This window comes from Pinus tabuliformis, chromosome 2_2 (genome assembly GCF_031772625.1).
Source record: "Pinus tabuliformis cultivar Carrire ecotype Pingquan chromosome 2_2, CPIR1, whole genome shotgun sequence".
Lineage (NCBI taxonomy): Eukaryota > Viridiplantae > Streptophyta > Pinopsida > Pinales > Pinaceae > Pinus > Pinus tabuliformis.
Window position 1 is genome coordinate 618,365,590 of NC_142300.1, and position 8,969 is coordinate 618,374,558.

General features: G+C 35.5%; 1 long non-coding RNA gene across 1 annotated transcript; it reads right to left on the reverse strand.

The window, feature by feature from the left end:
* Nucleotides 1–4,147: 4,147 nt before the first annotated feature.
* LOC149194170 (uncharacterized) lies at nucleotides 4,148–8,768 on the reverse strand. The gene is made up of 3 exons (XR_016254523.1): nucleotides 8,093–8,768; nucleotides 5,261–7,952; nucleotides 4,148–5,084 (listed from the first exon to the last, which is right to left on the reverse strand). It is a non-coding gene; the product is annotated as an uncharacterized LOC149194170 (long non-coding RNA).
* Between the last annotated feature and the right edge of the window lie 201 nt (nucleotides 8,769–8,969).

An 8,969-nucleotide genomic window follows, 5' to 3' on the forward strand; every position in this document is an offset into this window, starting at 1 on the left:
TTATAGTAGTTTAATTGATTGCTTGAGTTGATTGTTTATGTATTAAGTTTTTTATCTAATTGTAATTTTATGATAATTTTGATTATTTTAGTTTATTTTTATTTAATTTATTTAATTCTAGAAAGTTACTTAGTTACTTAGGAAGTTGATGAATTATTAATGCTAAGTTTCTCATTTAATATAAGATTGATAGTCAAGTTTTTGGCTAGGAGAGGTGTTGAATTGATCTAAAGAAGGGAGGGCAATTTGTTGAGAAATTTGACATCATCATTGAAAAATTTAAGAGTTGTAAAAAATAATTTTCAAATCCAATTTATTTGAGATAAATTGTCCTAAAGGGCTGATATTATCCAAATTATTTGTATCTTTTCTCCATTGATTGCTTAGAAGATTAAGTTGTTAAGGAAATATTGCACTTTATACATTGTTGTTTCAAACCTTATTTCATAATAGTCCTAAGGCTAAAAATTTCCAAGGTTGATATCCAAGAAGCCCCTAGGTTTAGAGGTGAAAGTTTTGTTTTGCACTAACAATCAAAAGGGAAAAAGTTTCATAGTTTGTGTTTGTGTTTGACATCCTAGTGTTGGATTCCCACACTACCTTACTTGTGTGTTGTCATTAAATGTAGCACTAGAAATAAGTGTTACATGAAAAAGGAGGAAGCGACCATGTCAACCTCAAACATGCTCAAAGCAATCCATAGCCATTGTTGTTGTTGAATGTACTAATGGCATTCAAGGCAAGGAGAGATCATCACATTGATGGTCAAATGCCCATGTAGCAACAAAGGGATGATACAAGAATGACAATAAAGACAGAATGGTGGCGGCCAAGGTAGGATGCAATAGTAGTAATTAATGCACGACACAATCATAGATACCATGACAATGACAATGAAGCTTAGCAATGACACTCATGGCACGCAACATAAATCCCAACTTACTATCAAGGCCACCTCCACATAAGCACTATCATAGCAACAAGAAAATGTGAGAGCACACAACACATCATAGAATATAATATAAAACCCTTCTTAAAACAATGCATATGCTAATTATGACATGCTAAAGAAAATAAAACTTTTAAAACCCTTAACTTGAACACCAATGTCTCTACAATCATCATGGTTTAGATGCTTTGGTGCCTTTTATACATAGGGAAAACCATAGAAGCCTTAGACACTAGGGTATTGCTATGAAAATTTAGATCTACAAAAAAGCGACGTTGGTGAATGTTATTGCTATCCAAGTTCTCAAATTCATAACACCCAAGTAAATACATTATAGGGGGCATGGAATGTAGAAATATGATTTCTAACAACAATAGATGAAGAAAATCATAAATCATATTAGAGAAAATTTTAGGGCTAATTTGCAGAAGATAGATACTTTCTCTCTTTTCAATGTTTAGTAAAATTTGCCTACTATTTTTGCTTCCCTGGATGACAAACCCTAACTTCGATGTCATGTTGAGTTTAGATGAGTTGCTAATTGTGGCCAAGTTACCCACATACATCGTTACATATTCCATAATTCATTCTTGGGTTTTATGACATATAGAAAGAGTTCATGACATATAAAGTTGTAAGTAAGTTGTCCACATTCCCTCAGTCCAGTCTATGGCAGCATAACCCTAACTGCTTACTCCTTTCCACCAACTTAATGAAATTCAGCCAAACTTGAATATCGATTTCCACCAAATAGAGTAGGAGACTCTCTTAAGGAAAGTGGTATAAAAGCCTTGGTCATAAAGGCAAAGAAACTCCAATAATACTTCCTTGATTGCATATATCCAGTTAACTTATGCTTAGGTTTCATGACATATAATGCTACTAGTAAATTGTCCACAATCCCTCAATCCAATGTAAGGGAGCATAATCCTAACTTCTTACTCCTTATCAATCCAATTTCTTACTCCAATCTCTCATTCCAATGTAGGGGGACATAATCCTAAATTCTTATCCATCTAACTTCTTGCTCCCTTCCAAGAAGGAATGAAATTTGCACAAACATGGAACATTGAATCGCAAAGTCTCCTCATGAAAACTGTATATAAGCTTCGGGTGTAAAGGGAAAGAAACCCCAATAATGCTCCTTAAATGCTTGAACCAAATATGGAACCTGCTTTAAGAGTCATGGTCATGAGTAATAAAGCCAACTACATTTTGGGAGGGCTAGTCATTCTTTAGTCATGGATGGTAATTTCATGGAGAAGCACAATTCGATATAAGAGCACCCTGACAAAACTCCCTAGGGTGATCTACCCGATCATTAGTAATCAAGTCAATTATATTTTGGAAGGGTTGGTCATTCTTTAGTCATGGATGGTAATTTCATGGAGAAGCACAATTCAATATAAGAGCTCATTGACAAAACTCGTTAGGGTGATCCACCTTGTCTATGCCTATTTTTAAAAAATACAAAAACTAATCTAAACTAAATTCACCTGTTATAATAGTTATTACCATAATCTAAGGTCATTTACTAAAACTCATTAAGGTTGTACTGATCTTACAAAGCTAATTATTACCTATGATGTTATTTACTTATTTACTGGCCTATATAGCTAGTGGTTACCTATGATAGCCTACCTATGAGGCTATCATTAACCTTACAAAGAGTTTTGATTTGATTGATTTGAAGCCTACGCGTTGTAATACTCAAAAGCCTTTACACATTGCCATTGATTTGATTGACCTAAGTGTTGTAATACTCAAAAGTCATTGCCATTGATTTGATTGACCTAAGTGTTGTAATACTCAAAAGTCTTTACACACTACCATTGATTTGATTTACCTCCATTTGAAGCCTAATTGTTGTAATACTCCAAAGCCTATTTGATTGACCCCTATTTGAAGCCTAATTGTTGTAATACTCAAAAGCCTGATTGTTGTCATACTCAAAAGCCTGATTGTTGTCATACTCAAAAGCCTATTTGATTGACCCCATTGTTGTCATACTCAAAAGCCTATTTGATTGACCCCCATTTGAAGCCTAATTGTTGTAATACTCAAAAGCCTATTTGATTGACCTCCATTTGAAGCCTAATTGTTGTAATACTCAAAAGCCTTTACACATTGCCATTTTTTCATTGTTGTAACAATCCAATTTGACAATTTGCAAATGCAATCCTTTACATTCACCTATAGTGTATAGCATCTTGAGCAACATGTAAGTTTTTAGTTTTGATATTGTTGTAATACTCAAAAGCCTTTACACATTGCCATTTTTTCATTGTTGTAACAATCCAATTCGACAATTTGCAAATGCAATCCTTTACATTCCCGTATAGTGTATAGCATCTCGAGCAACATGTAAGTTTTTAGTTTTGATATTGTTGTAATACTCAAAAGCCTTTACACATTGCCATTTTTCATTATTGTAACAATCCATTTCGACAATTTGCAAATGCAATCCTTTTTAGTTTTGATATTGTTGTAATACTCAAAAGCCTTTACACATTGCCATTTTTTCATTGTTGTAACAATCCAATTCGACAATTTGCAAATGCAATCCTTTACATTCACGTATAGTGTATAGCATCTCGAGCAACATGTAAGTTTTTAGTTTTGATCAAATATCATCTGCATAGTTCAATAGACCATTTTTCATTGTGTAACACACCATTAGTCTTGCGACGCAATTCATTACATTAATAAGGTATCTTCAAACTATTAGCATCCCGAGCAACATGCAAGTTTTTATCGAATATGATCTGCATAATACAATAGGGAATCCTTCCGGTCAGTCATATGCAATGAATACACATATGCAATATAAGTCATATGCAATATAAAGCAATGGATAGTAGTGTTTAGAAAGGTTGTGTAAATAAAACAAGCATGTTATGTTAAAATGGAATAGCATGGAATGTATAAAACAAGCATGTTATTAAAAAAAATCCCATGGAATATATAAAACAAGCATGTTATTAAAAAAAATCCCATGGAATATATAAAACAAGCATGTTATGTTAAACATTTGTTGTGTTAAAATGGAATAATGAAAATCCCATGGAATATATAAAACAAGCATGTTATTAAAAAAAATCCCATGGAATATATAAAACAAGCATTTTATGTTAAACATTTGTTGTGTTAAAATGGAATAAAGATATAATAACAATTAAAAAAATATTCATCGAGTCTAGAATACTTAGTGATAGGATGTGAGGTTATGATATTTTTTTGTGTGAAAATTGTGAAAAGTTGTCCATTCAAAACTCCGTAGATCTAGTTAACAAAAACAAAAAAGGAAAGAAAAACACTCCTGCTGTGAAGATGGGTTCAAACCCCACCCAAACCCATGGATCCAGCTAAAAGTAGGAAAAGAGAAATAGAAGAATTATCGGTTCCAAACCCACCCAAACCCATGGATCTAGCTAAAAGTAGGAAAAGAAAAATATAAGAGCTTCTAAATGCTCATTATTTCATATTTTTTCACGTCACAGATTTCAGTAATTCAAGTCAACTAATTTTGCCAACCCAAAACGAGCAACAAGAACCCTACCATCAGCACAAGCAAGTAATCTCAAAGCAGCAGTTTTCTCATCATACTTGGATCAAATATTATCTATCAAATTTTAACCAAACAGCCACCATAAAACCTAAGCAAAATATTCATGTGACAAATGAGCCAAAAATATTGATGGATTTATAATTGACAAAGCCCATGCTGCTAATTAGTAACTCAATTGGTTTGAGATACCTCAATTGAATCGAAAGGCTTTAACTCAAATCGATTTGAAATGCCTCAATTGAATCAAATGGCTTGACTGAATGAAGCTTCTTCATGGTACATAGAGCTTGTTTTCAAGTTTCCACCTTAAGTTTCAGTTCACCCAATGGGCTGGAGATTACAAAGCGTACAAAGAGGAAATGATGACTCAAAATATTTGTCACTGAGAATTTCATTGGCTATATAAATATATGTAGTCGCACCCAGCTCACATAACTTAATGGATCAGTGCAAGCCAAAGTTGTGTCAGCAATACTGTTTAATTTCTTGCTTCGGCCACAGAAAACCTGTGCACTAAAAATGCAGTAGCCTCTGTTGCACAGAGAAACTTTGTTCCATATTTGAAGCCTGCACGTAATGGGATTAAATGACGTGCATCAGTGTTCTTAATAATCAAGAAAGAGGAGCAAAAGAAATGCAAAAGGGCGTTTAGAAGATTAAAACTTGCTATCTTACTCTGTATTTAATACTAGTTTACTCTATATTTTACACTCTTTTATTTATTTCAGTCTCTAAGGATTTACCTCAACAAAAGAAGATCATTGTCAAGGAATGGATTCAAGACGCTTTACTTCCTTAAGGTGATGTCCCAAGCATGTAGACTGTATATGAACCTGTAACATCTTCTGAGAAAGCTTGATCATCGGGAAAAAACTAATTTTCTTTGAAAATCTTTGAAAATAGAACCTTACCAAATTTTGCTGAATTTGTAAAGATCTACTCGTTGCATGTGAATTAACATGTATAAAGATACTGATGCATCTTGCAAGGCCTTTCGGGCTTGTCCTTGGGTAGGTTATTATGGTCCACCACCGCATTGTTGTATGACATCCTATGTAGATCAGACTAATTATGAGGAAGTTCAATCAAGAAAGAACGAAAGCAACCTTTAGTGCAAGATTTGCACAAATATTGTCCTCGTCCCTTCTCCATATAATTACCCACCGGAATGCAAAAAACGTAATAATTAGCTAACTCCTATCTCCATCTATGTTCAGTGAAAAGCTCTGTAGTCAAGAACTTAACTTATTAGTTTAACTAAACTGAGAAGCTGGCCGGAGAAGAAACGACTTCACTCCGCAAACTACTTCACTCAATTCCTATTTGTTGAAATTTTGAGGTGAATCATTCTGCCGAATCTCAAGCGTTATAGAGTTTTGATTGAATAACTATGGTCTTCCTTCAAAGAATATCACGATAGAAATATAAGATCTAACTGCAACAGGCAAGTCTGGTCTCTAACTACCCACTGAAGTTTCTTTGCTCCTGGGCTCTTGAAAAGGCAAGTCTGGTCTCTAGCTACCCACAGAAATTTCCTCGCTCCTCGGCTCTGGGTAGTTACTGTATTCATGGATAACATTTAGCTTCGAAATAGGTGGCAGGACATACCTGAATTTAATCTGGCCTCAATCATTTGGGATACCTAATTTCTTTTCTAGTTTATAACACGGTGCCATCATAGGAAAGATCCATTGGAAGCTCAACACCTGCCATGCCAGACAAGTAGTAGCCAAAAACAGTAGTTGGAGTTGTTAGAATGCCTTAAGTGTTTCATCTAAGGATCAAAGGCTCAGTAAAGGCATTCGAGGTCGTTAGTCTATGTGGGTAGTCGATGTATGTTTACAAATTAATCCCAATTCAAATTAGAAACCTATTCATTTAAACAACTCGGTATGCTATGCAAATTCACTGAAACCCAATAAAGAAATCCACAGAAAACCAAGCAAAATCACCACAAAGAAATGTTAAATCTTCAAGCCTAGCAAAATAGCAGAGTACTTTATTCAAATTCACAGCACTCGTATATCTGATTCTATAAACCTAGCCCACATGAACAGAGTCGTCCGTGGTCTCAAGTAGTAGAAGAAACTGCAAATCTGCCAAACCTAGAATCTCTCCACAAAACTCTTATTCCGAAACACAAAACCAAACTTAACCAAAATCCACGCAAAAAATGTTAATCAGACACAATCAAATGTGCAAGCATGTAAAGTCAACACAACAGCTGATGTGAAAATTTTGCAAAACAGCCGAATCAAAATGTTGATAGCCATCATACGCCCATACGGTAACCAATACAAGTGAATAAGAACTCATTCCAGAAATCTTCAATCTAGAGCAACCCAACAAGTAAATATTTGTTTCCACCAAAACCCAATCCATCTGCGAAATATCGCACAAGCCCAATACAGAAATATGCATAATTTCGTGACTTTTTTCTTTCACGTTTTACTGAGATATGTTCAAATCAAAGTTTTAGGCATTCAATCTTCTACATAAACTCACAAACACAAACCATCCAAAAAGTCGAAACATGAAGGATCTAAGATTTTTACCTTTCAGAGGACATTTTCACCGCAGGAACCTCTTATTAAACTTGAATTTATGCAAACTAGAGCAGCTCGTAAAACCTTAACCAATACCAAATTTGACAATCAGAGAAGCATGAAAAACAACCAGAAAACATACCGAAATTCATCTTGATCTTCGAATCAACGCCACAACCGTGCATCAGTAAGAGCTATAGAGATGTCCTTATTGTCGTTAGTACTAAGATTACATTGAAAACACAAATTCTACCGTTGTAAAACATGCTCCGAAACCATAAAAAAAGCAACAGAAGACGCGTGAGAGTGTCCAAAAATTACCGAAACTCATTAGCATCTCTAGTAAAACCATTGCCATCTCTAACCCTCTTCAAAGCAGAAAAATCGAAAGTCTACCCTCTTCCGGGACATTGGAGGTTTGCCTTTTACGGATATATAGCTGTTCATGGAAGCAAGATCAAAAGGAAGTATTAAAGGACAAGTAAGAGGGGCTATTACAATCTATAGTAAAACCACTGCCATCTCTAGCCCTCTTCAAAGCAGAAAAATCGAAGTCTACCCTCTTCAAGGAACATTGGAGGTTTGCTTTTTACAGATATATAGCTGCTCTTCATGAAAGCGAGATCAAAAGGAAGTCTTAAAGGACAAAGTACGAGGGACTTTGGAAACCCTCCTTAACATTAAGAGATTCCTTTAATGTCTCCAGCAATTCGAGCATATAAAATCTGCAACAGAAGGTGTAGGGCTTCATCAATGCTGAATGATTCAAATCTATAAACGACTCTGTAGAAAAATTATGAAAGAGATAAACTGCAGATGGGAGGCTTCTGGAACTCTCAAAGATGAAAGTGCAAAGATTGTAAAATCCATTGGGTCAGAATTTCTCAACCTGCAAAGAACACAAAACTGAATGATGAAAAGATGAAATTGCAAAAATAAATTTAGAAGTTGTTTTCAAATTGCCAAAGAAGAGGTAAATGGAGCAAATCAAAGGTAGAATTTCTTCAAAGCAAAATTCTGCAACTCCACCTGCAAATGGTACTTGGCCTTCAGACATTTCAATGCCCGAATAATCGAACCCTCCTCCTTTTGCCAGCACATAATTCAGGATATACTCAACTTCTTTCATCTTAATTCAGAGAATCAAGACATGTAGCAGATGAATACGGTGTTGCCATAACCTGCTGATTCGAAATCCCCAATCTTCCAGGTCGATGGTTGTCTTCCATTGAAATTATTGTTCGATAAATCCAGCCGTGCAACTTGCTTATTTCTCAATAAATCCAACACCATACCATGTGTTGCAACCCTGCGACTAGGTTAGATTGGTGATACATTGAAGGATACCATACCACGGCGGCACACATCCATGAATTGCAGGTGTTATTTCGAACAACAATTTCAGTGGTAGAATACCATCACGAAGAGAAGCAACCTTTTTTTCCTTTTCCAAGTCCAGTGTCCTTCAAACCCTACGTTGTGTCCTTCACTACCTAGATCTCTGCCAATAAAATACAAACCAGCTATCCCATGCGTGGGAACAAAATAGAGCCCATGGATGCAGCTGGTGTGGGAGAGAGAAGTCCACATAGGGAGCCCATGTGAGAGATTTTGAAGGCAAGAAAGTCGTCGAATTCATGGACCTCTGTGAAATGGACCAGTGCCTACAGCACAAGGGTTTGACGTGGTGGTCTTCCAAAGGGGCATCTGGCGACATGATAAGAAATACACCGCCCATATTAGAAAAACGAGATTTTAAATCGTAAACATCGCCATCCTTTCTTAAACATCGCCATCCTTTCTTAAACATCGCCATTCTACCATGGAATTTGTTAAACATCCCCGGTAGCTGTTAAATATGAGGATCATACGCACATCACATTTGCATGGAATTCTTATCGGGAAT